Consider the following 7,052-nt stretch of genomic DNA (forward strand, 5'->3'; position numbering starts at 1 on the left):
AAAGTTGACTCTGCCTTTAAACAGCTTGGATAATTCCAGAAAATTATGTCATGGCTTTATAAGCTTCTGATAGGCTAATTGACATAATTTGAGTCAATTAGAGGTGTACCTGTGGATGTATTTCAAGGCCTACCTTCAAACTCAGTGCCTCTGCTTGACATCATGGGAAAATCAAAGGAAATCAGCCAAGACTTCCACAAGTCTGGTTCATCCTTCGGAGCAATTTCCAAACGCCTGAAGGTACCACGTTCAGCTGTACAAACAGTAGTACGCAAGTATAAACACCATGGGACCACGCAGCTGTCATACCGCTCAGGAAGGAGACTTGTTCTGTCTCCTAGAGATGAACGTACTTCGGTGCGAAAAGTGCAAATCAATCCCAGAACAACAGCAAAGAACCTTGTGAAGATGCTGGAGGAATCAGGTACAAAATTATCTATACTGCTCAAAAAAATAAAGGGAACACTTAAACAACACAATGTAACTCCAAGTCAATCACACTTCTGTGAAATCAAACTGTCCACTTAGGAAGCAACACTGATTGACAATACATTTCACATGCTGTTGTGCAAATGGAATAGACAGGTGGAAATTATAGGCAATAAGCAAGACACCCCCAATAAAGGAGTGGTTCAGCAGGTGGTGACCACAGACCACTTCTCAGTTCCTATGCTTCCTGGCTGATGTTTTGGTCACTTTTGAATGCTGGCGGTGCTTTCACTCTAGTGGTAGCATGAGACGGAGTCTACAACCCACACAAGTGGCTCAGGTAGTGCAGCTCATCCAGGATGGCACATCAATGCGAGCTGTGGCAAGAAGGTTTCCTGTGTCTGTCAGCGTAGTGTCCAGAGCATGGAGACGCTACCAGGAGACAGGCCAGTACATCAGGAGACGTGGAGGAGGCCGTAGGAGGGCAACAACCCAGCAGCAGGACTGCTACCTCTGCCTTTGTGCAAGGAGGAGCAGGAGGAGCACTGCCAGAGCCCTGCAAAATGACCTCCAGCAGGCCACAAATGTGTCTGCTCAAACGGTCAGAAACAGACTCCATGAGGGTGGTATGAGGGCCCGACGTCCACAGGTGGGGGTTGTGCTTACAGCCCAACACCGTGCAGGACGTTTGGAATTTGCCAGTGAACACCAAAATTGGTCAAATTCGCCACTGGCGCCCTGTGCTCTTCACAGATGAAAGCAGGTTCACACTGAGCACGTGACAGACATGACAGAGTCTGGAGACGCCGTGGAGAACGTTCTGCTGCCTGCAACATCCTCCAGCATGACCGGTTTGGCGGTGGGTCAGTCATGGTGTGGGGTGGCATTTCTTTGGGGTGCCGCACAGCCCTCCATGTGCTCGCCAGAGGTAGCCTGACTGCCATTAGGTACCGAGATGAGATCCTCAGACCCCTTGTGAGACCATATGCTGGTGCGGTTGGCCCTGGGTTCCTCCTAATGCAAGACAATGCTAGACCTCATGTGGCTGGAGTGTGTCAGTAGTTCCTGCAAGAGGAAGGCATTGATGCTATGGACTGGCCCGCCCGTTCCCCAGACCTGAATCCAATTGAGCACATCTGGGACATCATGTCTCGCTCCATCCACCAACGCCACATTGTACCACAGACTGTCCAGGACTTGGCGGATGCTTTAGTCCAGGTCTTGGAGGAGATCCCTCAGGAGACCATCGCCACCTCATCAGGAGCATGCCCAGGTGTTGTAGGGAGGTCATACAGGCACGTGGAGGCCACACACACTACTGAGCCTCATTTTGACTTGTTTTAAGGACATTACATCAAAGTTGGATCAGCCTGTAGTGTGGTTTTCCACTTTCATTTTGAGTGTGACCCCAAATCCATGCCTCCATGGGTTGATACATTGGATTTCCATTGATTATTTTTGTGTGATTTTGTTGTCAGCACATTCAACTATGTAAAGAAAAAAGTATTTAATAACATTATTTCTTTCATTCAGATCTAGGATGTGTTGTTTAAGTGTTCCCTTTATTTTTTTGAGCAGTGTATATCCACAGTAAAACCAGTCCTATATCGACATAACCTGAAAGGCCGCTCAGCAAGGAAGAAGCCACTGCTCTAAAACCGACATCAAAAAGCCAGACTACGGTTTGCAACTGCACATGGGGACAAAGATCGTACTTTTTAGAGAAATGTCCTCTGGTCTGATGAAACAAAAATAGAACTGTTTGGCCATAATGACCATTGTTATGTTTGGAGGAAAAGGGGGGAGGCTTGCAAGCTGAAAAGCACCATCCCAACCATGAAGCACGGGGGTGGCAGCGTCATGTTGTGGGGGTGCTTTGCTGCAGGAGGGACTGGTGCAGTTCACAAAATAGATGGCATCACGAGGAAGTAAAATGATGTGGATATATTGAAGCAACATCTCAAGACATCAGTAAGGAAGTTAAAGCTTGGTTGCAAATGGGTCTTCCAAATGGACAATGACCCCAAGCATACTTCCAAAGTTGTGGCAAAATGGCTTAAGGACAACAAAGTCAAGGTATTGGAGTGGCCATCACAAAGCCCTGACCTCAATCCTATAGAACATTTCTGGGCAGAACTGAAAAAGCGTGTGCGAGCAAGGAGGCCTACAAACCTGGCTCAGTTACACCAGCTCTGTCAGGAGGAATGGGCCAAAATTCACCCAACTTATTGTGGGAAGCTTGTGGAAGGCTGTCCGAAACGTTTGACCCAAGTTAAACAATTTAAAGGCAATGCTACCAAATACTAATTGAGTGTATGTAAACTTCTGACCCACTGGGAATGTGATGAAAGAAATGAAAGCTGAAATAAATAATTTTCTCTACTATTATTCTGACATTTCACATTCTTAAAATAAAGTGGTGACCTTAACTGACCTAAAACTGGGAATTTTTACTAGGATTAAATGTCAGGAATTGTGAAAAACTGAGTTTAAATGTATTTGGCTAAGGTGTATGTAAACTTCTGACTTCAACTGTATCTTGAAATTATATAGTGGATGGCAATCAATTAAGCAATAATACATGAGGCCATGTATTATGACATTTCTATCATAGCTGTGATGTGGACATAGCCACGAGGCAAAGCCACTGTGTCCCAATATCATTACTATGGGACATAATGGAGATCGAATTTTAATATTGCAACAGTGTTGCAAGGGTCAGAGATGATGAGATACTTTTTACGGTGGAGATCAAGTTTATAAATTGCATGGCTGGACAGTGGATCTATAAAAGTAGTGGTGTGTTGCTAGGTAATGACATAAAATATGACACTTTTTACAAGTGTACTGGCCATGTGTATGTTGTCTAGTATATCATGGGCAGGATAGGCTCTAACAATGGGAATTCCAAATCACCCTTTGTATAATTCATTATTAAGTATGGGATGTGACTGACATGCAAACAGTCTTCACACCTTGTAGTTTTACCCATAAGTCCATATTTTCATTGGAGTTACGGACACCCATTCCCCCCACCAGAAACCTTTTCGAACATGCGTTCAGAGACCGCAAAACAGGAGAATGGGACGAGGCATAGGTCTCCATCGGGAAGTGATACCCCATCAGAAAGTGATGTTAGACAACAGGTGATGATGCCAGCATTAGCCACATAGGGATTTTTTCCCAAGAATTTCGATTGGAGCCAATGCTTTTTCAACGGGAGTCATCCGTTGCCAGACAACAGTGATGATTGTCTGACAAACACCGGCACAAATAACCTTTTTACGTATGCAACATGCTGCGAACTTGTCCGAAAAAAGTAGAGATGAGTTGTACTTTTGACAGACAATGACGTACAATGATGTACAGGCAATCATCTCCATTGTCGTTCATCTGGCAACAGCTGACTCCCATTTAAAAAGCATTGGCTCCATCCGAAATACTCAGACACAAAGTCCCAGTGTGTTAATGGCCTTACTGACTGCTGGAGGAAACCTTTTTCCTATCTCTGGGCTATTTCTGTCCTTCAGGAGAATCGAAGCCACCAGAAACTATCAGTGTCTGTGTGTACATGGTCACATAGTCCTCTTGACAATTGAGGACATAGTCCTCTTGACAATTTGGAACCAGACCACTTACACACGAGTGGGATGGAGGGGATTGAGACTGCAGAGGCCATTTAGTGATGTCTACTCAAACAGAGTACTAGTGCCTGATTAGTCACTTGGGTGAGGTAGTTAGTCTTGGTCTCAACTTATTTAGCTATTGTCAAAGGGGAGCACAATTTGGTGCACCACTTGTTGTTTGTAGATTTTGCCCTAATGTAAGATACCTTCGACACAAGGAAATTAGACCACAATTCAAAATAGAAAGTCAATATCAGCTCTCATGCATTAGTTATTTTTGTTGTTTTAATTTTTACCCCCTTTTTTGTGATATTGTCTCATCGCTGCAACTCCCCAACGGGCTCGGAAGAAGCAAATGTCGAGTCATGCATCCTCCGAAACATGACCCGCCAAGCCGTGCTTCTTAACACCCGCTTGCTTAACCTGGAAGCCAGCTACACCAATGTGTCAGAGGAAACACTGTTTAACTGATGACCATAGTCAGCCTGCAGGCGCCCAGCCCGTCACAAGGAGTCGCTAGAGCGCGATGAGCCGAGTAAAGCCCCCCCGGACAAACCCTCCACTAACCCAATTGTGCATCGCCCTATGGGACTCCCGGTCACGGCCCGGTTGTGGGATCAAACCCCAGGCTGTAGTGATGCCGCAACACTGCGATACAGTGCCTTGGGAGGCCTCATGCATAAGTTCTTAAAAAGAAAAATCTGAGCTATTTTGAGCTTGCACCTGTTCTTCTCCAATGGAAATGGTTTGAAAGGAAATCCTTGCTGTTCAAGAGACCTATAACTGGTTGTAGTTATGCCGAAGAAAATATGGAGGGAAGGCAGCATTTTGGTAGCACTTCACATTACGGCTTGGAATAAGAATGTTATGTAAAGTGTTACCAGAATTTCCTTAGCTATCTTGCTCCAAATCTTGCTCACCAACCATACAAGTCTGGAAGCCTGGCAGGGAAGGGTAAATTTACCTCAATAGGCAGGGTTTCATGATATTTCTGGGTTTTGCCATTTGTGTAATGGCCCCAATTACACCTGTGAATGGCTCGTAAGTGCTTCAGTTTTGCTTGGTCGGTAGCTGGGTCTTCGTTGGCCAATTAGTTGAGAAAACCCCCCTAAGCATTCAGATTCCCCCAACACTGTTGCAGGACAAATGGAGAGTGCACTGAGAAACGATAGCCTCATTTATATGGAAAAGAGGTTTCTTCTTTGAGCACAGGTAATAGGTTCCTGCTTGAAAAAAAGAACCTACCCAAAACAAACAATAAATACAGCACTAGAAGATGCTGATGGAGATCTCCAAAAACAGCCTTATTCCACCAACAGAAAATCTATTTCAGGGACCGGCACTTAAATGAGCAATTTTCGTATGGTATTGTTTGGGCAAACTGGGACAAAACAAGGCTCTGACTTATACATTTACTGTGACAGAAGGAACAGGTTTGTTTTGTTGACATTGCAGGAATTGTGTGTGGGGTAAGAAATTAAAAAGTGTTATATTGGAAATAACTAAATGTTTTGTGCTGTTTTTTTTTTATGGAACTTATATCTAGAATTCATTTGAAACAACTTGATGTATGTGATTGATTGTGTACATTGTATGCCTAAAAGTAAGAACAAACCATGTTGATGTTCCATGGTTCCATGGAATCTAGTTTCAGGCTTGGTAGTTTACTCCTGCAAAATTATTCATAATTATTTGTTTTAAGTGTTTTTAACGTGCATTGTATTTAATAACCATTTTTTTTGGATAGCTTGTCAAGTATAGAACACAGAAATCTAGTTTTTGGTTTGGATTCAATTACCAGCCTAGCTAGATCTTCATCTCAAAAAATACAGATATGGCAGCAACCTTCTTTCATTATACAGAAGGATTCCTCAGACGTTTTTCACAGATTAAAACAACCCTGTGTAAGCAGCTCAAGGAAAGCCTTGTTCAATAGGGGATCCTACGGGGAAAAATGCAGGTGACAAGGAGGTACGAGACTATTAAACAAACTAAAGTCTATTACGTGCACTCCCAATGAGTGCAGCACAACATGAACACATGAGAAGGTTTATAAAGGACACTTGCCAGTTCTGCAGGCTGCCCATCAGGCAACCCCCAAAGTCATTAAACTGTGTCTTTTAAATTATCCGTAAACAAGGGCTTACTGCTGATTGATATCATCACTGATAGAGGTCTAGACTTTTTCTGACTCACTGAGACTTGGTATCAGTCCAATGAGTACATATCCCACAACCAATGCACTCCATCTGGCTACAGTTACCTGGACTGTCCTTGCACATCCGTACAGGGTGGCGGATTGGCTGTAATCTACAGGACTGACTATGTTGTGAAATCTACTCCAGTACCAGCTGTCTCATCTTTGAATGCATTGTTTTCACGATCACTGGCTCCGCATCAGTACTGTGCTGATTTATCGGCCTCCTAAGCTCAACTCTGACCTTCTTTCTGAACTATCTGAGCTACTAACACTCCTGAGCCCCTGAACATCTACCTCCCAGCATAACGTCTATGATTTGTCCTTTTCAAATAAATCTTTCTCTCCCTGATTTGCTTTGGGATCTGTGTTATTGAAGAATAACACCAACTGCTAACACTTGGTGCCATGACCTGGATGAATTGGTCTGAACAACAACAAGAAAAACTTATCAGCTGTGTGTTGATCCAGAGGAAAGAGAGAAGGCTGCGCGCAACCCACTTTGGGGAGTCAACTATTAATCTCCTGATTAACGGCAGAATTGCTGGGTGAGTCTAGACCAATATAATTTTTAACCTCTCTTGGGTAGGGGGCAGTATTTTCATGTCCGGATGAAAAGTGTTCCCAAAGTAAACTGCCTGTTACTCAGGCAGTTTACTCAAGCTAGGATATGCATATAACTGGTAGATTTGGATAGAACACACTCTAAAGTTTCTAAAACTGTTAAAATAATGTCTGTGAGTATAACAGAACTGATATGACAGGCGAAACTCTGAGGACAAACCATCCCCCCCCCCAAA

The sequence above is a fragment of the Salmo salar genome, chromosome ssa21 (genome assembly GCF_905237065.1).
Source record: "Salmo salar chromosome ssa21, Ssal_v3.1, whole genome shotgun sequence".
Lineage (NCBI taxonomy): Eukaryota > Metazoa > Chordata > Actinopteri > Salmoniformes > Salmonidae > Salmo > Salmo salar.